Source organism: Mustela nivalis (genome assembly GCF_964662115.1).
Source record: "Mustela nivalis genome assembly, chromosome: 8".
Lineage (NCBI taxonomy): Eukaryota > Metazoa > Chordata > Mammalia > Carnivora > Mustelidae > Mustela > Mustela nivalis.
The window spans coordinates 55,787,305-55,812,663 of NC_139027.1; the positions used below are offsets into that span (position 1 = coordinate 55,787,305).

Consider the following 25,359-nt stretch of genomic DNA (forward strand, 5'->3'; position numbering starts at 1 on the left):
GGAGAGAAACTGAAGAGCCGAATTGCCAGGTCAATATGGAATTCCATGTTTCATTTTCTGATGAACTGCCCAACTATTTTCCATAAGGACTGAGCCATTTTATATTCCTGCCAGCAATGCACAGTTTCTTTATATTCTCACCATCGCTTACTTTTTCATACTTTTTTTCTTCTTTTTTATTACAGCCATCCTAGAGTGTTTGAATCTCACTGTGGTTTTGATTTGCATTTTCCTAGTGACTAAAGATGTTGGGCATCTTTTCATGTGCTTGTTGGCTACTTGTATCTCTTCTTTGGAAGAAGATTCAAGTGTTTTGCCTATTTTTGAATAGAGTTGTTTGTCTTTTTTGTTGTTGAGTTCTAAGAGTTATTTGTACTTACATATTCTGGATACTAGACCCTTATCAGATTTGTATATATTTTCTTGCATACTGTGGTTTTCTTTCCACTTTCTTGATAATATCTTTTGATGCACGAAATTCTCAATTGTAAGGAAGTCTAATTTATTTATTTTTGCTACTGGTTTGGAGGTGTCATATACAAGAATCCATTGACAGATCCAAGGTCATGAAAATTTACCTCTATGGTTTCTTGTAAGGGTTTGATAGTGTTAGCTCTTCTATTTAGATCTTTGATCTCCTTTGAGTTAAATTTTTGTATATGATCTGAGGTAGGGGTCCAGCTTCATTTTTTTTATCATGTGAATATCTGTTAGCTGAAAAATTTATTTTTCCATTGAATGGTTTCCGGAAAAGTCAATTGACCACAGATGTACATTCTCAATTCTATTCCATCAGTCTGTATGTCTATCCTTATGCCAGTACCACACTTTTTGGACCATGATAGCTTTGTAATAGGTTTTGAATTGGGGAACTATGAGCCTTCTAACTTACTACTCAGCCCTTGATGAGCCTATCATAATGAGCCTATAATTCAGACCCAGACCTTTCATTGTTTTTCTACTTCCCAGCAGAGTCTTTAGACCTAAGACTTGGACACATCTTCAAACACTGTCTTTATTATATCATTAAAAAATGATGTTCTTGACCCTTTAAAATTTTATAATCAAACAATACTTCCAAACAATATCAACTAGTGATATTTTTGTGTTCTAATTCTAATGTGATATTTCTCAAGGAGTAGTTTTGGGAGCAGTTGGCTTTCTGTTATTTGAAAAATATATGCCCCAATTTTCTTCTATTACCGCATTCAGGTTGTTTCTCTGAATGGTTTCAAAGAAACATTACTGGTGTTGGTCACTAAGAGCCTGCAAAAATACTGATGGCTGTTTGGAGAATGAACTATGTTGTCATATTTTTTACCACAATACTACCTTCCACTCTCCTTATTGTCAGATAAGTTGTGCATATTCAGTTTCTATGCTGAGCTTAATAAAAGTTTCCTGGCTATATCTCATACAAAATCTTATAGGAATTGTGACATACAAATGCCTCTGTGTTCTGGGTCTCCACTTGACTTTGCATGGACATACCTGAAAGGGGTCTTGGTTTTGTTTCTGTCAGGTCATCTGTGTCTTCAGACTTTCCATACTTCTACCCAGAAAGGCAATGAGGACCAACATTTCATATGTTGATGATGTATGAAGTTACTTATAAAGTGTAAATCATCTAAAATAGTAAAAAAATCAGCCTTACAATATAGGTGTAAAACACTACCTGAGTGAAGGAGTATGTGGGCTTTCAGAGAAAAACAGAATAACTTCGACCACCACATAAAATATTCCAAGAGGAAGTAACATTACATCATCCAATCCTTGGCTGTATCTGTGTAAAGGGGCCCAGAGAACTGGTCTATCCTGTGCCCTTCCATAACTGCTGTTATCTGGCCAAAAACCAACGTTCCAAAGAGAGGCAGATTAAACAGAAAGACATAAGTTTAGAGGGGGCACGGAAGAATTCAAATCCCTAAAGGAGTTCAACTTCCTGCAGTGGGATGGCTGATTGATTGATTGATTAATTTTTAGATTTTATTTATTTGAGAGAGAGAGAGAGAAAGCATGAGAATGAGAGAGAGCATGAGAAGGGGGAGGCTCCCTGCCGATTGAGGAGTCTAATGCAGGACTCAATCCCAGGACTCAGGATCATGACCTGAGCCAAAGGCAGTTGCTTAACCAACTGAGCCACCCAGGCACCCTGGAATGGCTTATTGAAACCTTAGTCGAGGTTTGCCTGAGAAAAGCTGTGTGTGGTGAAGGGGAGGCTCCCCAACTGTGAGCACAGGGTCAGTGCATTGGAGGATTGGGGCCTAGTTTTCAAACTCAGTGATGTTGAGTGAGGGATGGGTGGCTGATGCTTCTTTTTATTCTTTTCAGAAAAACCACCTAGGAAGTAAAGCTTGATAAAGCAGAAAATGTTGGAAGGAGAGCTAAAGTGATAAGGAAGGCCTTTTTAATGGATGCTTGGTCTTTTGGTAAACTTATTTCTTCTTAGCTTCCTGAAAAATAAAATATCATTTTGATGATAATATAATAATGGCCATTTAAAAGTATATACTACATGCTTAAAACTGTGGTTGAGTCTTTATGACTATTATTAAAACTATGATGGTATATTAAGACCCATCCTATAGATGAGAAAACTAAGGCACAAAGGGTTAAAACCATTGCTTAAGAAAGCACAGCTGAAACATGGCAGAGCCATGTCTTTGTGGACTAATATAATGCATTCTCATTGTAGGAAAAAATGGAAGGAAAATGGAGAAAAAGTATGAAGATGAAAATAAAAATCAACCATAATATCACCATCCAGAAATAACCCAAATTATGTCTTTTGACCAAGGTGTACTTGCTTTGAGCTCCAAAATGTCTAAGTGGTAGCAAGCCCTTGCATGTGGCAGTTTCACTGTAATGCCTGTGAGTCTATGTTGTTTGGTTCCTTTTTGACTGTTCTCATCTTTCTCTGTTTCCCAAATTTCTTTTTCCCTACTGCATTTCCTATTACTACTTGCAGTTGTTGTTCTTTGTGTATCATCTCCTTTAAGTGCAAGTTGGAAGGAGGCTTCCCAGTGGGTGGCAGGAGAGGCGTTCCACTCCCTCCCTCCCGAGTGCGCCAGAGATCCCCCAGCAACCCATGCGATAGATAGTTAGTCCCCATGCTCCCCGCCCTGGCTCGTCTACCAGTAAAGGACACAGAGGCTGCACGAGACAAACTGACAGGGCTGTGCATGCATGTTTACAAGCAACAGACGGTGGAAGTAAACACAGCCAAACCATCTTTCATCCATAGCACATATTATTGATTTTTCTCTAATTAAAACAGTCACAACAGTCATTGTTGTCATGCCTACGTTTCTCATCTTTTATATTTTAAATAGGAACCAGCTTGCTTGGTAAAAACCCAGCAATCCTCTTTCTTTCATCCCTCTCCCGTCCTCTCAGTCGAAGGCCATCTCCTCTTAAGGGGTCTTTTGGGGTCTTTGGTACTTTTATGATATGAAGATCTCCATTCTTGTCAATCCCCATTCAGTCTTTAGGCAGTAGGCTTCCTCAGCAAAGCAAAGGGTGAATCATGGGCCCTGGCACTGAACTCCCTTCACAGTCACTGTAACTGGGAGCTTGAGGCATCTGTTTCTGTGATTCCTCCTGGTTGACTGTCATTCGTGTTAACAGCTGGACTTGCAATCTGGGAGATTTCTCCATCAGCGGGACTGACACAGGCTTTGCCCTGTCATCCCCCTGTCCCCTGGTGGCTCAAAGAGAGCCTGAGGCAATGGGGGAGGGCGGAGAGTGGAGCAGTTGGTCTCCAGCTCCTTGGGGAATAAATGGCTCTGGGTGGGGACCTCAGATCTTTATATGAGACTGTAAATGATGGACATCTGGAGCTCTGGGCTGGGCACCAATGACAAAAATGTTTAAAAAGAAATGAATTTCCTGTTTGACGCATAAACAAATAGGAAGAGTCCCAGAGGAATGGATTTATCTGCTTGTAAAAGCTTCTTAGTGGTTTGGCAGAGTGGGAAAGCACACCAGGAGCAGAGCCCCCCGCATCTGCCTTGGACAAATACTAGACATTGCTGGTTTTCAGTTTTCTTCTCTGTGAGGGAACAAGATGTACCTGTGCGCAGTTTTTAGCACTCCATGGAGTACTTAGAAGATGGAGGAAAGGAAGTGAGGAGACAGAGGGCCCTGGATCCTATAATCCGCAACAGTTTTATACGTAATTTCTAGGTCCTGGGTACATATTGGTGAATAAGAGAGATAACATCCATAACTTTAAAGAGTTTACAGCCTAGTGAGGGAGATAAGACAATAGACAAATAAATATATAATGTAATGTCAGGAAGCTGTAAGTGTAAGTGATAGGCAGAAAGAGAACTGTTCTAAGACTGATTGTCCCTAAGAGCTGTGTATTTGGAGCTATCTGTGGGACATGGGGGGCTCACAGCAAGTCATATCATGTGCCCTCTATTTTCATACTACCAGCCAGTAGACATTTTTGTAAATCAAAGACAGGCTTGAGAGCAACACTGTAGTGTGTGAAGATCCCATGCAGGATGAGCACATATAATGGGGAACTGGCCCATCTGCCTAGCCTCAGGACCAGAGGAAAAGGAGAGAGGGAGATCTCAGGCTGAAGGTACAAGAGCTTCAGGTGTCAGCATATAAGACTGTCTTTCTGAGCCATTGCCTTGTATGGGGTCCCCAGTGCTTGAAGCTGAGGCAACTGCCCCAATTCTATGATTGCTTATCATAAAATATTCAATAGCTAGATCAAATCCAGGAATTTGAGTAGAATAACCAGCTGTATTATCAAGAGGCAAAATATGTTGAAGATTGAAAGTGGCTTTAATTAATCTCTTCCAATCTTCATTTTTCAGTTGAAGACCATGAAGGTGCAGAAGTTGGAGGAGAAAACCTCCATGGCTATAGAGTTGCTTAGGCATGTCAGAGCTGGACCATTCCAGGCCTAGGCTGCTGAGATTATCCATACCACTCGGCTATTGTCTTGGCTATTGGCTCACATATCACTTATACAAATACTCAGGACCAACGTATTTTCCTAGGTGACCGGCCTGCTTAATTATCCAACAGAAATCAGTGGCTGTTTCCCCCAGGCTTGGATCTCTAATACTCTCCTAATTTAATTCTCTTCTGATTATCCTCATCTGGACTATTTGTTCCTCTTTATGATAGAATCTAAATTATACATTCACACCCACCTCCTGAGGAGGACTGGGATCTGAGGCATCAAAGAATGAGCTGGCACTCACCTGATACAACTGAACTATAAAGATTTTCCATTTAAATGATGCAGATTAAAAAAAAAAAAAGCCTCTGGATGAATCAGACCCAGCAGACAGCCATGATTTCAACTCTTTAGTTTATGGAGTTGAACATTTTAAATAGGCGAAACAAGCTCTGTTGAGCTAATCTGTGCTTGGAAGGTTTCCAGTTCTTCCTCTAACTGAAAAGGAGGGATATGGAACTGCAGGAGGACGTCAAGACCTACTGTAAGAGATTATATGGACTGCTGGGTTTACATTCAGAAAAGAACCCCTTTTATGTAGATGATGCTTTATGGTTTAGCAATACCTTATGGTCTCTTCAGTCTTCGGAAAAGTATAAGGATACCTCAATGGTGTAAGTGGCACACAGAAGTGCAAGAAACATTGATCATAAATACAAGAGGCACATATCAGAGACTGAAGCCTACAATGATAAGATTTTTACTTTTGGAAAAGACCTCATAAACTGTTTTGTTAAACTGTTCCAATTCTAGCAGTTACAGTGATTGTTTTATAATATCTGAGAGCTGTACATATCTAGCCGGTACATGAGTGTCTTCAGGATGCTTGCTCAGAATCCCACAATGCATTAATTATTCAGATTATTAGATTAAAAAAAAATTGAGCTCAAATCTATCCATTCATGGCTTTTATCCATTGGTCCTGACTCATGTGTCATGCAGGGTAATAATACTAGCTACCACACAGGAAGTATTTACAGCACACCAAGTCTTGCAAACACTACTTCCAATCCTTATGACCCCCTCTCAAGATAAATATTATCTTCCAGTTTAAAAAAATAAAGAAACAAATAACCAGAGAGGTTAAATTATGTGTGAAAAGGCACATGATTAGCTAGCATCTGAACTCAGTTCTGTTTTGCTCTGCCAGAATGCATTGCCCAAATTAAGTCTAATCCTTTTATACAGTTTTGCTCCTCAACATTTGAAGATGATTTTGAGAATCCTATCAACATCTCTATCTCAAGTTGGATAAACTACCCCTTTTTTGGTATACTTTTTTTTGGTGGTTAATCAGAAAAATGCACACATGTACCTAGCTATAAAATACACAATTTAGTTCACATCTGTGTATTCTAGCTTAATAACCCATGACCATTCCTCCAATCATTCTTCAGCAATGTAAGTTGCTGTCATGGTCAATGGTACTCCAGAGCTGCCCTAGTTTGTCAACGTCTCTCATTTCATGTGGTCCCCAGAACTGAGCACACTGCTTTAGGACCACAGTTCAGCCCATTGCATAGGAAAGAATTCCAAATCAACACAACCGCTGCTGCTCTTCTGCACCCTGCTCTCACGAGCTCTCCCAAACTAAATGGCTTGAGCAAGGTCATCTGCAATTCATGGTTCCCTATAAGACTCAGCCTTTGATCCCAGCTTTAGGGCTTTTTCCTCTAAGAAGATGAAGTTCACACCTGGCTAATGAGGTTCCTTCTCAAGTCATATCCAGAGTCGTGCAGAATTTTTTTTGAACACAGTAGAGATTGTTTTGCTTTATATACTTCGCTGATACTGTGGGAGAGACACACCTTCAGTAAATAACCCCTCATGGAATCTCTGTCAGCACGGAGGTCCACTAGGTATGGAAGCATGTCTCCACTTAGTCTCATTACCTTCATTCCCTCAGGAAAGACCTTATAGGTCTTTGTACTTTTTCATGCCACATACAGAAGAGACATGCTTAAGAGGGTAGGGGTAGACTTAATACAGTAGCATGACATCTCCACACAACTTACTTATTTTTTGATTTCCATAAAATGAACCCCAAATTTCACAATAAATTCTGAAGGCTTGGATCTTATCTCATCTCTCTAGTATGGCCAAATTTTCTGGGGCTGGCTAGTGTCTTACCTTTGGATGGATCCCACTGAGATGGTTTTGCTCACCTCTGTGCTTCTTACCTGGATAAGGGAGAAGAAAGGAGGATTAGCAAAGAGATGGAAGCCATGTTTAATACACAAATAAAATAGTGCTACTGGGTCTTATGCAAGAACTCAGCTGAGGCAACTGTCACTTCCTTTTCCTTGAAACTTCCTTTGCTTGGCTTCCATTACCACATTCTCTCTTGATTTTCTCTCTCTTGATTTTCAATGACTTTTCTTCCTGGCTTTCTGTTGTTAGTTTCTTCTGTTACTCCCAGCTTCCTCCTGTTCAGTGCTCCAAGATTTAGTCCTTGGTCCTCTCCAATCTCTATGCTCACTCCTTTGGGAATTTTTTCTAGTCTCATGGTTTTTAATACTATGCTTTTGCAGGTGAATTCCAAAAATCACATCTCAAGTCCAGACCTCTCGAACTCCAGACATGTATACCCAGCTATCTACTTCACATTTCCTCTGAGATATCTAACAGATATGTTGAACTTGACATATTCAAAACTGAACTCCTAGTCTTACTCTAGCATATATGCCTTCCTCATCTCAGTTGATCTTCCAGTTTCTCAGGCCCCAAAAATCTGAAGTCATTTTTGACCTCTCTCTCTCCAAGCCAACATGAAATCTGTAAGCAAATCTTATTTGACCTACCCTCATAGACACCCAGAATCTGACCCCTTCCCACCATCTTGTTCTATGCTACCGTCATTTCTTGCTTGGAATATCTCAATACACTCGTGATAAGATTTTCTGCTCCTGTACATGTCTCCAGAAGCCAGTGTAATCTTCCTGAAATGTTAAATAGGATTGTATTGCCCTTCTGCTCAAAACCTCACAATAGCTTCCTATTTCATTCAGAGTGAAAGTCCTTGCATTGATGATGTGATCTGGCCCCAAATACCTTTGGCTCTCTACCCCTCTCGCTCACTCATTCTCCTTTAGCACCTTCATTGTTCAAATGTCAAGGTACTCTACCTCTCCTCCAACCAGGGCATACACATCCCAAACTCCTGATCCCCTCACTCCACTTTTTTCTTTTTTGTTTCCACTATACCTAACATTTGCTTATCTCTTATGTTTATTGCTGACTATCTGTTTTCTCCACTAGAATGTAACTCGACGGGGGAAGGATTTTTTTTTTTTTTTTAATCTGTTTAGTTCTTTTATGTATCTTGGCAACAAGAGCAGTTCTTGGTCCAGAGGAGACAATAAATACTTGTTGAATAAAGCAATTAATGAATAAATGTACACAGATTATGTAAACAAAAAGAGGTTCCAGTTTTGCTATTCATAGGATAATAATTGCAATGGCTGGATAAAAACCAGATTATTCACGTTATAATGCTGTTTATGTTGTACATCCTAGCCATTCTGTGCTTCTCAAAGTGTGGTATGAGTGTCTTCAGGGAGATATGGCAATGGACCTGGGATGCCCAAAACCCAATATAACCATGACATTTCTCCCTTTAGATTCTAATTTTCTCAAAGATTTGGGCAAAAATATTTCTTTTATATTAATACAAACATGAAAAAAAAGGAATACAAGTTTCACATGAATCCTTAAGGATGGAACATAAGAAAAAGCTCTGTTCTAGATTCCTCCATCACACATTTGCTTTTCTCTGCCCTAAGTGGTAATTTATGGAAAAATGCTGAATACTATTTTAAAATTAAGCTAAACTCTCAACCGAGTCATTTTCCTTATGTTAAGTCATTCGCTGAGTTCACCAAACACTTTTCAAAGTATCTTATACTTATTCCTCAAAATCATAGAGCTTCCTTTCCTATTATCACCATTAGCATAGTATCTTCTTGGGGACATGCCTACTGTTGGAAACCAAGGCTACATGAAGCACTGAATACCATCCAGCAAATCAGTGAAGGAGAAAACAAGTGACTCTACTGCAGTTGGCCAAATGCTCAGTGTTATGAGTCTCATACAGAATTTGTGTCTGATTCTTTAACCTTTTCCCATCTGAAAAAAGAAAAACAACCAAAGGCCTTTTACATCTTTATTACATAAGGAATTCACATAAATTGTGAATTAAAGCATACCATCCCCCAAATTCAAATAGACAATGGATATATACCAATAAGAATCCCAAAGAAAAAAAATATACTTTGTTGATTTATACATAGAAAAAAGTCCAACTTCACCAAAATAAACAAAAGTAAGGCACTATTTTTCTGTGACCAAATCAGCAAAGATCTTTGAAGATGGTGACCTTGGCTGCAGGGGTAGATACAGTGAAACAGTCATCTTCACACACTGCTAATGGCACTGCCTTCCTACAGTTACTTTTATGGCAAAACAATCACTCCACAACAACAATCATTTTATTATCTCTCATGGTTTCTGTGGGTCACAAATTTGGGCATAACATAGTAAGAGTTTGCTTTTGCTGAAGAGGAAAAAAAAAAAAAAAAAGGAGTTGCCTTTGCTGCATGAAGGCTGAAGGCTGCAATCATCTAGAGATATTTCTACTCATGTGTCTGGCAACTGATGCTGTCAGTTGGACCTCAGCTGGGCTGTGGCCTCTCTATGTGGGTTCTCTGCCTGGACTCATTGCCTAGAAAGGGTATTTCCTTTTTAACTTTTTAGTTTAAGTACAACATGCATAACTTAAGTGCACAAATCTCAAGCATACAGTTATATGAGTTTTTACAAAGTGAACATTACTATGTATCTAGTTCAAGATCAAGACCAAGTTATAGAACATTACCAGCAAACACAAAAGTCCCTCTAGTGCCTCCAGTCTAGTCATAACCCCCAAAAGTAGTCACTCTAATGAAATCTATCATTATAATTTCATTTTGCCTTTTTTGAACTTTATATAAAAAAGATTTATGTATGTTTACTCTCTAGTGTCTGGCTTCTATTTCTATACCATAACCTTGTATTTCTTGCTATGAAATGTAGCAGGAATTTATTCCTTTCATTAGCTGTATATTATTCCAATGTATGAATACCGTATTTGTTCATTCTCCCTAGGCCTCCTACTTAGGTCTTTAATTGTCTTCAGCAATGTTTACAGCTTTCAAAGTAAATGGTTTACACTTTGTTAAATTTATTCCAAATAATTTCATGTTTTAAAAATTCAGTTAATTATGGTATTCTTTAAATTTCATTTTCTAAGTATTTTTTTTTGCCAGTAAGTACAAATACATTGATTTTTACATATTGACCATGCACCTTGTGGCATTTCTAAATTCAATTCTTAGTCCTAGCAGTTTTTAAAAAATTTCTTTGGATTTTTTAAAAAAAATCTATAATCTGTGAAGAAGACTTAACTTTTTACTTTTCAATTTTAATGTCTTATTTTTTATTTTTTAAAAATTAATTCATTTGTTTGCAGTGATGAGAATAGACTTTCTTACCTTGTTCTCTTACATATTCAACATTTTGTCATTAATCATGATGCTAACTATAGCTTTTAAAATATGTTTATATGCTTATGTGGGTACACACACATACAAACATCCCACAGAGTCTTTATCATACTGAAGAAGGTACTTAGAAGGTACTTTCTAGTCCTTATTTTCTGAGAGGTACTATTATGAACAGCTGTTGAATCTTATCAAATACTTTTCTACATCTATTGAAATTAACAAGTTTTTCCACTTCATGCTACTAAATGATAAGTTACAGTGACTGATTTTTTAATGTTAGGCAAAACTTGCATTCCTGAAATAAACCTCATTTCGTTATAATAGATTAGGCTTTTTATATTTTATATAGTTCATTTTGCTAGTATTTAAAATTCTGCACCTATGTTCTTGAGAAATATTACCCTGATATTTTTTTCTTGTAATGTTCTTATCATTCTTTGGTATCAGGTTTCTTCTGGGTTCATAGAATAAATTTAGAATTGTTTCGTCCTCCTCTTTTCTGAAAGAGTTAGGAAGTTTAATATTATTTCTTATTTTCACGTTTGATATAATTAAGCCAAATGGGTTGGGTTTTTGTTGTTGTTGTTGTTGGTGGTGGTGGTGGTGGTGGTGGCAGCTTTTAATTTCAAGTGCAAATTGGAAATTTGGAAATTGGAAAGTGCAAAATGGAACAGATCAAGGCTATTCTCGAGTCAATTGTCATAAATTTTGTTTTTAAGAAATTTGGCCATGTCATCTAAGTTGGCTCCATTCATTGGCAAACATTTTTCATAATATTTCCTAATTATTTTTTTAAATGTCTATAAGAACTGTGGCAATATTCTTTTTCTCATTCTTGAAATTAAAAACTTACTTTTTCTCTACTTTTAATTTTATTCTAGTTCTTATTTTATTTTTACTAGAGATACGTCAGTTTTGTTAATCCTTTAAGGAGCTAATTTTTGGTTTTGTTGAGGTTGGTTATTCTTTTTCTGCTTTCTATGTTGCTAATTTCTTCTCTTATCTATTTAGGTTACCATTTTTTTTTAATGCTTATATTTGGTTTTAATTTGCTCTTCTTACATGGGAAGCCTGGGTCAGTGATATAAAAATTGTTTTTCTTTTCTAAAATAAGTGTTTTAAAGGTATGTCTTCCACTCAGTATTCCTTCAGATAGTAATATGTTCTATTTTCATTATTATTCAGGTTAAAATATGTTACAAGTGCTACTGTGGTTTCTTTTTTTTTTTTTAATCTATGGTTTATCTAGAAGTTTATTGATTTCCAAATATGTAGGAATATTTTAAATATCTTAGTTTTTCTACATTTAATTGAATTACATTGTCATCAGAGAACACATTTCTTGTGATGTTAATACTTTGAAATTCATTGAGACTTATTTTTTAGCCCATGAGACTGTCAATGGTTCTGTTTACACTTGAAAAAATGTGGATTTTGCTATTATTGGTTGTAATGTCCTATCGATATCAGTTAGGTCAGATTGGTTCACAGTGTTGTAAAGGTGTTCTGTATCCTTACAAATTACTTTTCTGCTTGCTCTATCAAGTACTAAGAAAGGAGTGTTAAAATCCCCAACTCATGGGACGCCTGGGTGGCTCAGTTGTTTGGGCAGCTGCCTTTGGCTCAGGTCATGATCCCCGCATCCTGGGATCGATTCCCACATCGGGCTCCTTGCTCGGCAGGGAGCCTGCTTCTCCCTCTGTCTCTGCCTGCCATTCTGTCTACCTGTGCTCACTCTCTCTACCTCTCTCTGACAAATAAATAAAATCTTAAAAAAAAATATTTAAAATAAAATCCCCAACTCAGTTGTGGATTTATCTATTTGTCACTTATTTTCCATCAATTTCTGACTTTCATAATTTGAAGCTTTGTTATTAGGAGCATACTTATCTATGGCTTCTTGATGAATTAACCCATTTGTCTTTATTAAATATACCTATGTGCATTTGGTAATACTTTTATTTTTCCTGAAATCTATTTTGTCTGATAATGATAGTCATCCTAGCTTTTTTGTGATGAGTATTTCCATGATGGAAGTGTTCTACCCTTTAATTTTAAAAAAATCTATAATATTATTTTTAAGGTACATTTCTTTCAAACAGTATATGGTTGAGGTTTGCTTTTTTATAAGTCTAAAAATTTCTTCTTATTAATTGCAGTGTGTACTCCATTTGTATTTATTATAATGGTTGATTTGGTTGAGTCTTATCATCTTGTATTTTCCTATTAGTTCTATCTGTTCCTTATTCCTCTGTTCTTTGTTTTCTGTCTTCTTTTGACTATACATATTTGTTTCAATTTTTAAAATGATTTCTGTAGGAATTAAATATGCATTCTTAAATTATCAGTCTTGTCTTATCAAGTCTTATTAATGTTATACTTCTTCAAGTATAATAACTTTGTATCAGCATACATCCATTTAGCACCTTCCCATTTTTCAGGCTACTGTTTTATTATATTTTGCTTTTATACATATCATAAACCCTCCCAAATTATTATTATAATTTTTGCTTTAAACAATTATCTTTTATTAGAAAGAAAGAATATGTTTTGATTTATACAGCTTCACAGTCTATAGTGTTCTTTATCCCTTCCTATAGATTTGATTGTCTGCTGAGGATTTCATTCAGCTTGAGGCCTTTCTGTAACACATTTTCTAGTAATATGGATTTTTGGGTGATAAACTCTCTGTTTTTGTTTATCTGGCAATTGCTTTATTCCACTTCTCTGTTTTTGAAAAAATGTTTTCACTGGATATATAATTCTAGTTTGGTGTGTCTTTGTTTTGTTTTTCAGTATTTTGGAAATGTTGTCTGGTTTGTGTCATTTCTGATATGAGGTCAATCATTCCTCTTGTCATTGTCTTCCAGTATGTAATTTATATTCTTTTCCTCTAGCTGATTTTTCAACTTGTTGTTTAACTTTGATTTTCAGCAATTTAATAATGATGTGTATAGGTGGTTTTTGTTTGTTTTTATTCATCTTTCTTGGAGTTCATTAAAATTCTTGGATCTGGGAAATCTTTTTTTTTTCCCTTTTTCCTTATTAAACTTGAACAAATTTGGCAATTATTTCTTCAAATACATTTTTCTTCATTATTCTTCCTTTCCTCTTCTTCTGGGTCTTCTACTATATGTACACTAAACTGCTTGATATTACCTCAAAGATTACTGGTGCTCTGTCCATTCATTTTTCTAGCCTTTTATCCTGTCTTTTTTTAGTCTGGATAACTTTTACTGACCTGCTTTTAAGCTTACTCTACCTACATTATACAGGGTCCTATCCATTATGAGCATATTCAATGGCTCTTTTAACCCAGAAATTGTATTTTTCAGTTAAACATTTAAATTTTTTTATAACACCTTCTGGGGCACCTGGGTGGCTCAGTGGGTTAAGCCGCTGCCTTCGGCTCAGGTCATGATCTCAGAGTCCTGGGATCGAGTCCCGCATCGGGCTCTCTGCTCAGCAGAGAGCCTGCTTCCCTCTCTCTCTCTGCCTGCCTCTCCATCTACTTGTCATTTCTCTCTGTCAAATAAATAAATAAATAAAATCTTAAAAAAAAAATTTTTTTATAACGCCTTCCTAAAATAATTGATCTCTTCACCCACTATATCCACATTTTCCTGTTAAATTCCTTTAAATATATGTTTTGAAAGTTCTCATCTACTAATTTCAGTAATTGCATCATCTATGGTTCTGCTTTTATTGATTATGTTTTCTTTTAATTATTGTTACATTGTCCTGCTTTTTTGCAAGATTTACACTCTTAAGATTTTATTTCAGATATATGAATAAAAGAATACCAGACACAAAGCATAATATTGTTTTGTTTGTTTATTTACCAGAAACTGAAATCTCTTTCTCCCCTTTGGCAGTTAGGTTTAAGGACTGATCAGCTGGATTCCTCTTAGAACCAACTGAATAACAGCTTTAATTATATGAGTTCATCTGCGAATAGCTCAAACCCTAATTTTCTTTGCAGGTATCTTTTTGATCTCTTCAGTATTGGAACTGAGAGGGATTTATGCTGCCACTCAAGACAAATTTGATTTGCCTTTGAATTCAAGGGCCTAAGTATCCAGTTATTGTGAAAATAAGCAATATTGGACTTCCAAACTCTCTCCACTGTTGAATTTCTTTGCAAAAATTCAGGGATATGGTAAGGGGAATTATTTGTAAGGTTTACTAAATTTGTTTTTGTATTTGGCGATTTTCTGGGTTCCCATATGTTTTGCCAAGTTAAATAGTATTCTAAAGCTCATCTGATTTTTCCTTTTCTGATATGGGAGGCTGGTTTTTCCATCCATTTGTCCTAGAATGGTCACAATTATGTATTGGACCTGTCATGGATTTCTGCTCAGTTATGAAGAAATAATTTCCCATTAGAGCTCATTTTATCAAGGATTCCTTATTTGTAGTATTATTTGCCAGCTGGTTAAAATAATAAAAACATGATTTTTATTTTATCTGGAATATTCTTTTTTTTTTAAATTTTTTATTTTTTACAATCATTTATTTTTATCACCAGGGGTACAGGTCTGTGAATCACCAGGGTTACACACTTCACAGCACTCACCAAAGCACATACCCTCCCCAATGTCCATAATCCCACCCCCTTCTCCCAAACCCCCTTCCCCCAGCAACCCTCAGTTTGTTTTGTGAGATTAAGAGTCACTTATGGTTTGTCTATCTGAAATATTCTTATTGTTACCATGGGAAGAACAATCTTTTGAATCTTTCTAGATCCTAATCAAAATAAAAAAAGTATCTTGTATTTATTTTTGAAAAATATTTTATATAGATATAGAATCCAGATTTCCAGATATTGCACACTTAAAGATGTCATTCTATTATACTCTATTTTCTAGATTTTTTAGTCAAATTCAGTCATAAATCTTATTGTCCTTTTAAAGATAAGTATTTTTTTTTCTGCCTCCAGCTCCTTTCCGGGTTTTTCTTTTGACCTTCATTTTCAACAGTTTTGCTAAGATAAGCCTAGATATGGTACTATTATAATAATCCTAGGTGAGAATTTGTGGTGGGCTTACATTACCATTGAACTGCCTTTGTAGCATCTTCAAATATTAACTGACCACATATGTATGGTTATAGTTTTGGATTCTCTATTCTTTTCTTTTGATCCATGTGTCTATGCTTTTACCAATACTACCCTGTGTTGATTACATTACTACTACTTTATATTTTTATATATTTGTTCCTATTTTTTATTTAGACAGCTTATTTTAGAGCATTTAAAGAAATTAGGAAAAAAAATTTCATTATTACTTTCATTTTGACCATGTCCATCCCTCTGTAATTCTTTTCAAAGAGCAAAGTTTTTTCTTACCTCATGGGAATTTTGAAAGGTTTTTTCCATAGGGAAGAGAGGTTTGGGCAGGGCCTAGTGCCTATCTCACAGGTAATTCTGCTCTTTTCCACCAAAAACTGCACCAGGATAGATGCTCTGTTTGCTCCCTGCCTTGTCCTCATTCTTTCTCATTAGCACCTGAACAAGCTCCTGGGAGAAAACTGATGGAAAGGATCCTGCAACTGGATGTGAATTACTCTTGTATTCTGTGGCTCATGGTAATTCTATATTTTCATAGAGCCTACACTCAGTTTTTATCAATTCATTAAAAATATTAGCTAAAATCTTCCTACCCACTGAAGAGATTATCCTGTCTTACTCCTGTGTGATCTACAGGTAAGTCTGTGCTTATATCCCCCTTTTTTCATTGGAAGCACCTGTCTTTCCTTAGATCCTTGTCCTGCAACCTCAGCTCTCTTATAGGTTCAAGAAAAGTTATGATCTGTAGACTATCTTTTTCCTGTTCATATAGCAGGAGCAACAATTCTTCCAGCTTCCTATAACCCAAACAATAGGTGGAAGTCCCTATTTTATAAGCTTTTAGAATATTTGTGTATTTTTCTTCTTTTTTTTTTTTTAATATTTTATTTATTTATCATAGAGAGAGGGGGAGAGAGCGAGCACAGGCAGACAGAGAGGCAGGCAGAGGCAGAGGGAGAAGCAGGCTCCCTGCTGAGCAAGGAGCCCGATGCGGGACTCGATCCCAGCACCCTGGGATCATGACCTGAGACAAAGGCAGCTGCTTAACCAACTGAGCCACCCAGGCGTCCCTGTGTATTTTTCTTCTAATGAATAACAATACTGAATTTTAAAGCAAAACCAATTTTTTTTTTAAATACACGGATTGTCCCATGCTGAAACTACTGACCAAAGTTCATTCAAACTGCAAGTTTTGTACAATTTCTTAGATATGGGTTGGCCGTCATTTGTTAAGTGTTTACTGTGGCTCAGGCATGGGATGGGATTGTGAACGTTCTGGTTCATAACAAAGTCCAAGTATCTTAGCCTGGCTTTTAAAGGTCTCCTTACCCAGGCACTAACCACTCTTCATGGCTCCATATTATTCCATTCCTCTGCAGGAATGTTCAGGATCATACAGGTGACTTCCATTAATAATATCTGTTGAGGGGCGCCTGGTTGGCTTAGTGGGTTAAGCCTCTGCCTTTGGCTCAGGTCATGATCTCAGGGTCCTGGGATCGAGTCCCGCATGGGGCTCTCTGCTTGGAAGGGAGCCTGCTTCCCCCTCTCTCTCCACCTGCCTCTGCCTACTTGTGATCTCTCTGTCAAATAAATAAACAAAATCTTTTAAAAATATATATCTGTTGAAACTATAGTTCTGAGTCTGCTCTAGCTACAGACCTGGACAGCTCTACAAAGCAGGCAGGGTGTCCATCATCAGTGTCCAGTCAGGTCTTAATATTAGAGAAATAATATTAGAGTGGAGAGGAGGGGAACAGTCTGGATATTTACTCATTTTTTCCCATAATTATTTACTGAATGATTACTATGTATCTAGCTATATGCAAGGTGCCTGGCAAACAAATAGACAAGGTCTCTGCCCTTATAATATTTAGAGTTTAGAGAATAATAAAAAATTAGGCCCTTGCACAACTGAGAAAAAATGACTGCAGTTATTCTAGGATCTAAATTCCTCATATTGGGGCACCTGGGTGGCTCAGTGGGTTAAGCCTCTGCCTTTGGCTCAGGTCATGATCCCAGGGTCCTAGGATCGAGCCCCACATCAGGCTCTCTGCTTGGCGGGGAGCCTGCTCCACCCCCCTGCATGCTGTTCTGCCTACTCGTGACCTCTCCATTTCTCTGTCAAATAAATAAACAAATAAAATCTTAAAAAAAAATTCCTCGTATTTCAGTAGCAATCTATAGACTTTCAAGTTGTAGTCTGCCAGCCAACCAGACTGACTTAAGACACCAGTGTTTCAAACCATAGTCAGAGAACTAGTCTCTAGTCCTAAGCCTGGAGTCCTGAGTGGGAATGGGGACAATATCAGTCCTCCTGTGCCATCTTCCCTCTGTGCCCATTTTCCATGATCTGCACCCCAGCCATTCTATTGTGACTAGTCTTCCCCGAACCCTCAGCTCCTTTGGCTCCAAGTGGATATCTTGCCTTGTTCTTCATTATTGTACCCAACATATGCCAGAGACAGTTCTAGTTCTTGTAAGCTTCTTCCCTTAGGAGCTGGACCCTGTTTCTGGTAACTCCAGCTGCTGGCTGGGGTCTTATTCCAAAGCAGATGGACCACCCAGAACCATGACATTGTCAGCTTCCTGACTTCAGGCATCACTGCTGTCTGGATGCAATGGCCGCTGTGCCATGTCCTCCAGTTCCAAATCCCCCCAAATGTTAGTAAGTGCCCAGTGGGAGACTGTTTACGACACTTTTTGTGTTGGTGGCCTCTTCCCCATGGGACCAACTCTTCAGATCGGGTAAAGCTTCCAACACCAGTCTTGTCTTTTACCACTTCGTCCCAATCCCAACAGCCGGTTGCTAAGTCCCAGCATGTCTCTCATCAGAGCCCTTCAGAGATGTGACAAGCTTTTGTTCCTGGTTGTTAATCCTGGTTTTTATTGTCTTGTGATCTCATGTGCCAATGTCTGGCACTTTATCCATTTACCTCTTCTTATTTTCCCACAGCAACACAGAGATTTTTTGAATTTCCTTAATTTTTGTTTGTTTATTTTGACAGAATGCTTTTTTCCGAGGTTCAGTAGTGAAGGCTGGAGTCAGTGCGCATCTGCAGACCTAGATTTCTTTGCTGTGCCATCATCTGATTGTGTGGCCTTGGGCAGTTCAATTCCCTTTGCTGTGATTTCATAGTTGGTAAAATGAAAAGGGTTGGCCCTAAGGTTTCTGGTTTCTTCCAGAGCCCAAATTTGTTGACACTAATTTGGCAGTGTAACTTTCAAGCAACTTCCCACTTGTTTTTCTCTCTCAAATGTCCACTAGAAAACAAGATCCACTCCGCTAACACTTTTTTTCTCCAGCTTTGGGTGAAGTATGTGCCTAAATAAGACTTAAACATCCCTTAATTTTTATTCCTATGTCCACTAAACTTAATACATTAATAATATCTTAAATTTACATAATATTTTATACTTCCCAAGTCCTTTCATGATTAGTATCCTACTGGATCATCATAATGACCCTATTTATTAGGAAGGACAAGACTTTCATTCTCAATCTCTCCCTCCCTCTCTCTATCTCTCTTTCTCTCTCTCTCTAAGAATCTGGCATCTGATGCACTGGGAAGTAAGCTATTTATTTGCCTAAGGCATCACAGCTAGTTAGCAGCAGATTCTGAACTAGCATTCACATCTCCTGACAACTAGTTTAATAGATCTTTGATAGTTCCATGCTCTTCTCTCTTTCTCATTGAGCTACTGTATGAATTCCTCCAGTATTAATAATGTTCTTCCTTCTGAGTCTGAGTACTGAAAGAATGGATGAAATAAATTCCTCCCTTCTCCAAGTAGAAGGTCTCTAGCAGCCAGCGTGAATCCTATTTGCAAGCTACCTTTCTCTCTGGGCTGTAAAGACTGTCAACGTGTGGTTCTCCGGTCAGCTATCAACTCAGCAATCTGATGAAGCCCAAGCTATAGTAAGAAAAGAAGTTGAAGAGGAGTTTTAGGCAACAATAATGACCTAGTTTCACTGGCTGGCTATAAGCTACCAAGGTTGCATAATTCAGAATTTTCCCAAGAGCTGAAAGAACTGCATGTGTTCCCTACTTTTGAGTATCAGGAAGGAGGGATTAAGTGAATGTTTTCAGTTTCACAGGAAAAGGTAATAAAAATACAAGTATATTTTGGGTCAGGTTCAATTTCTTCTTGGGTCTTCCAAATCTCTCTGAAGAAAATAGATTGTAGCATAACAGAAACTTTAACACCCAAGCAGATAAGATTCTTTGCCACAATCCAGGTAGTTATCAGTTCCCTAATACAAACCTAATTACATACAACGAATAATATAGCAAGCCTAATAAAATGGGGAGAAAGTTAAACATAGTGGGTCAGGTCTGTCAGTCATAGTAAGACCATCATTAGTTACTATTTTAATGGTTCATTTGATTAAATGCTAAGCTATTGTCTTGTAATTATGTGTATTCAAGGGAAAAATACTCAAGTTCAATTAGGAATGTATCTTTTACTGCACTATGTTTAATGAAGTCGCAACATCACCATAATAAGCAAGGAATAATGAAAATCTTCTTTTGAAATTGCAATGGAAGTATTTGCACAGAAGTAGCTGGCATGTGTAATATGATGAGTTCCCTTAAATGGCTCAACTGTTGATCAAAAAAGCAAATTATATAAGTGGATACTGCGAGGCAGAAACATGTGGACACAGCTGGAGTGTCATGTGTCACGGTTCCAGTCATTGCCAGCTGGCGGTCACACAAAGGCAGGCCAAGCCAAACAATTACTGTTATTCATAAGAGCAAATGTGCATTCCAAACACACAGTGCAGGCTTTATGAAATAACTGAGCATTCAGATGCATCCAGACAGCCGAGCTGTTTTTTCATCACATGTCCCTGAGTGCCAGGCCAATATGGCAAACTGACTCTACTATTCAGAAACCCTTATCTTTACCCAATTAACCAAATCACTGTGACATTTGAGAGTTCTTCATGCACTTTGCTGAGCGCGTCAAACCAGCAGGCTTACCGGGCGGCAGATGCACAGCTTCTGGAAGCAATCTGCTTTCTTTCTTTCTTTCTTTCTTTCTTTTTTTTCCCTTGAGCTGTAAATACCCTGTTAGACCACTGACTGTTACAAACCAGAGCTTGGAGTCAGTCTCTAACATCTGAACATCCAGAGGTCCCCCTTGTTCTCAGTTCTGTGTGCCTGTGTGATGGATGTCTTCCAAGATGTTGCCCTAGGAAGGTCAAGGGTGGCTGAGAGGCAGAGCAGGAGGTAGGGATTCATACTCTTGTTTAAGGGGAAAAAAATAAATTAAATGAGAGGACATTCTGGGACAGAATCTGGTCATGGCCTGAGATAAAAATCCCTAGATTGTTTAATTACAGACACCAAAGGAAGGAGAAATAATACGGAGCATTTGTTTCCACAATTTCCATCTATTTTCTTCAAATAAAATATAGCTATAGCTCCTTGCCTAGTATTTCTTTCAATAGACAAGATTATAGGCACATGTGAAAATGGGTGCCATCACGTTCTTGCTTATAGCTATTTCAGAACAGAAAGAAAGCTTGAGAGAAAGGTGTACAATTGCTACAGAAGTTCAACTGCCACAGACAGTGAATGGTTCTATCTTAATTCCTCCAAAGAAGACACAGGGCACTCAATATAGATGAGCACTGTTCATTAAAAATATATGCTGAGCCATATTTCTGACTTTACATCTTCTAGTAGGCACATTCAGCAAAGTAAAAAAAAAATGCAATTAATTTTAATAATTTATTTTATTTAACCTAATATATCTAAGAGATTATCACTTCAACATATAATGAACATGAAAGTATTAATGAGATATTTGGCACTTTTTTGGGTACTAAGTCTTGAACTCTTGTGTGTATTTTATACTTTTCACATCTCAATTTTGACTAGCCACATTTCAAGTGCTTAGTAGCCACATGTGGCTCAAGGCTACTATTTTGGACAGCGCAATGCTAGACTTCGGCAGTGATAATTTCCAGTGTGCCCAAGCACACTTTGTCCAGCACTATGGATGAATTCTAACACACTGAATGAAGAGTCAAATATTCTGTTTCTGGTCTTAGCACAACTGTCAGTCTTCTTCCTCCTCAGCTAATTCATCCATAAAATGGAGATGACAACATTGCCTTACCACTGCAGTTTAGTTTTCTATAAGAGTTCAAATTCAATAATAGCTGTCGATTTTGAGAAACAGCATTAGATTAAGTGAACACCCAAAAACTTGTTGATAATAGCTGGAAGTTCTAAGAATTGAGGAAGACCACACTTTTCCTTAAACTGTGTCCTGTTATTCCTTTCCTAAGATAGCTTTTAAAATCAGAAATAATTACCTATAAAGGTCTGTGGAGGATTTTTTAAATATCCAAGATTTTTAAAGTCACCAACATATGATTACTATTCTTTTGTATAACAGGCTTTATTTCAGTGGCTGATGGCATATAGACATGGATTTCCATTTTCTTTTGAAACCCAAGAGAGTACTGGTACCACATTGTTCAGGAGACCCCCCAGCCTGTGAGGTGCACCTTTATCAATGTGCTTCCTTCCTGTGACCCTAAGTATCAGGCAATTTAGAGTCCTGGCACTGTTTCCCTCAGCCATGGCTACCTCAGAGCCCATTGTCCCTTTATCTTCCCTGTGGTGCTGGTCTGCAAAGACAAGGGAACTATTTGCCTTTGGATTCTTCATGTTGAAGCAGCAGCTCCAGCCCATAAGGTGCCACAACAAGTCCATCAACCCAGGTCTGCCATACTCAATACTTAGCATTAAATGTTTATGAAGACGAAGACTTCTGGTAACAATGACAAACATCTTTGTATGTACAAATGCTAATTTTGTATTTAAACTCAAAATCATAATCATGGTGGTAAGGCTTCCATGAAGTGCACTGAATTTCAAAAGGATTTACAGATTAGTTAATTTTATTCCTAAATATTTCATTCTTTTCAATGTTACTATAAGTGGGACTGCTTTCTTCATTTCTCATTCTGATAGTTCATTGTTTATGAACTGGTTTTTGTGCATTGATTTTGTGTCCTGCAACTTTACTAAATTTATTAATTCTAATGGATTTTGAGTGGAGTCTTTGGGAATTTCTATATATAATGTCATGTCATCTACAAATAAAGGCAATTTTACTTCTTCTTTTCTAATTTGGATGCCTTTTATTTCGTTTTCTTGCCTAATTGTTCTAGCTAGGACTTCCAGTGCTATGGTGAATAGAAGTGGTAAGAATAGGCATTCTTGACTTGTTCGTTTGTTCTTTCTTTCTTTCTTTTTTTTAAATTTTATTTACTTATTTGACAGACAGAGGTTACAAGTAGGCAGAGAGGCAGGCAAAGAAAGAGGGAAAAGCAGGCCTCCTGCTGAGCAGAGAGCCCCCTGAGATCATGACCTGAGCCCAAGGCAGAGGCTTTAACCCACTAAGCCACCCAGGTGCCCTTCTTGCCTTGTTCTTGATGGTAGAAGAAAAGCTTTCAGTTCACTCTGGACTTGTCATATATGGCCTTTATTATGTTGAGGTATGTTTCCTCTATATTTAGTTTGTTGAGAGCTTTTATCACGAAAGTATATCAGATTATTTCCAATAGATGTTTTTTGTGCATCTATTGAGATGATTATATGATTTTTTTATTCTTCATTTTGTTAATGTGTTATATCACAATGATTAACCTATAGATGTTGAACCATATTTGCAACCCTGATTATGGTATATGAATATTTTAATGTATTATTGTAGTCTGTTAACCAATATTTTGTTGAGAATTTTGCATCTATGTTCATCAGGGATGTTGGCTTGTAATTTTCTTTTCTAGTAGTGTCCTTGTCTGACTTTGGTATCAGGGTAATACTGGTCTCATAAAATGAGTTTGAAAATATTTCCTCCTCTTCTATGTTTTAGAAGAGGTTAAGAAGGATTGGTATTAATTCTTTAATGTTTGATAGAATTCATCAGTGAAGCCATCAGGTCCTGGACTTTTCTTTGTTGGGAGGTTTTTGATTACTGATTCAGTTTCCTAACCAGTAACCAGTCTGTTGAGATTTTCTATTTTTTTCATGATTCAGTCTTGGTATGTGTCTGTTTTAGAATTTATCCATTTCCTTCAAGTTGTCCAATGTGTTGACATAAAATTGTTCCATGTAGTCTCTTTTGAACCTTTGGATTTGTGTGATATCATTTGTAACATCTCTTGAATTTCTAATTTTATTTTTTTGTGTCCTCTTTTTTTTTGTTGTTTCTTGGAGAGCCTAGCTAAGATTTGTCTAGGTTATCTTAAAAAACAAAACAAAACAAAACACCCACAGCTTTTAGTTTCTTTGATATTTTCTATTGTCTTTTTAATTTCTATTTCATTTATTTCCACTCTGATCTTTATTAATTCTTCCTTCAACTAACTTTGGGCTTAGTTGTACTTCCTTTTCTAGTTTTTTGAGGCATAAAGCTAGGTTCTTTATTTGAGATCTTTCTCTTTCTTAATGTAGGCATTTATTGGAATAAACTTCTCTCTCAGAACTGCTTTTGCCCATTCCATAGTTTTTAGTATACATTTTCATTTACCTCAAGTTGTTTTTTATTTTATTTATTTATTTATTTTTTATTGTTTTCCTTGAACTTTTGTTGTTCAGCAGCATGCTGTTTAATCTCCACATATTTGTGTATTTTCCAGTTTCTTCTTATAATTGATTTCTAGTCTCATACCATTGTGGTCAGAAAAGATGTTTTATATGACTTAAGTCTTCTTTAAATTTATTATGATTTGCTTTGTGCCCTAACATATGATCTACCCTGGAGACTGTTCCATGTGTGTTTGAGAGTAATGTGTACTCTGCTGCTGCTAGATGGAATATTTTGTAAATGTCTGTTAGGTCCATCTGATCTAACAAATAGTTTAAGTCCAATGTTTCCTTATTGATTTTCTGTCTGGATGATCTATCCGTTGTTGAAAGCAGGGGCATTGAAGTCCCCCATACTAGTGTATGCTGTCTATTTCTCCCTTCAGGTCTGTTAACATTTGCTTTATATATATGCATATTCCTATGTTGGGTGTACCAGTACTTACTAATGTTACATTCTTCTGATGAATTGACCTTTTTATCATTAAATAATACCTTTGTTTCTTATTATAGTTTTTGGGTTAAAATCTATTTTGTCTGATATAAGTGTAGCCACCTCTGCTTATTGTTTCCATTTGTGTGTAATATCTTTTTCCATCCCTTCATTTTCAGTCTATGTGCATCCTTAAAACTGAGGTCAATGAGTCTCTTGTAGGCAGGATATAGTTGATGGGTCTTGTTTTTTTAATCCATTCAGCTACTCTATGTCTTTTGATTGGAGAATTTAGTCCATTTACATTTAAAATAATTATTGATAGCTATGGACTTAACGTTACCATTTTGTTAATTGTTTTCAGTATTTATTGAATGAGTGAATGAATGAATAAATGAATTAAATAGTCATTGAACTGAAATATTTTTTTACCATTTACTTATTCCCAAATCATTACTACAAAGCTTTAATTGAATAGAATGCTTCCCTCTGCCCCCAAATTACAATACAAAAATCCTTACCTTTGAAAAATCATGCCTCAGTTTGTAACGAGGTTTTAAACCTAAAGGCAGACCAACATAAATTGCCATTGGTAGCAAAGCTGGATGAGTGTACCACCTAAGCTATGTGTGGTATGTGGCCTAAAACATGGGACACTCATGACCATTGTGGTCATTCAGTCATTCAGTCATTCAACAAATACTACTAATTACCATATGCTG

General features: G+C 37.0%; 1 protein-coding gene across 1 annotated transcript in view; it reads right to left on the bottom strand.

Moving 5' to 3' along the window:
- MEIS1 (Meis homeobox 1) overlaps window positions 1-25,359 on the bottom strand; it is a 677,893-nt gene that overhangs the window by 220,829 nt on the left and 431,705 nt on the right. Inside the window, exon 4 of the mRNA XM_082746690.1 lies at window positions 7,115-7,164. The gene's annotated coding sequence lies outside the window, so the exon portion shown is untranslated. The remainder of the gene's footprint in view (window positions 1-7,114; window positions 7,165-25,359) is intronic.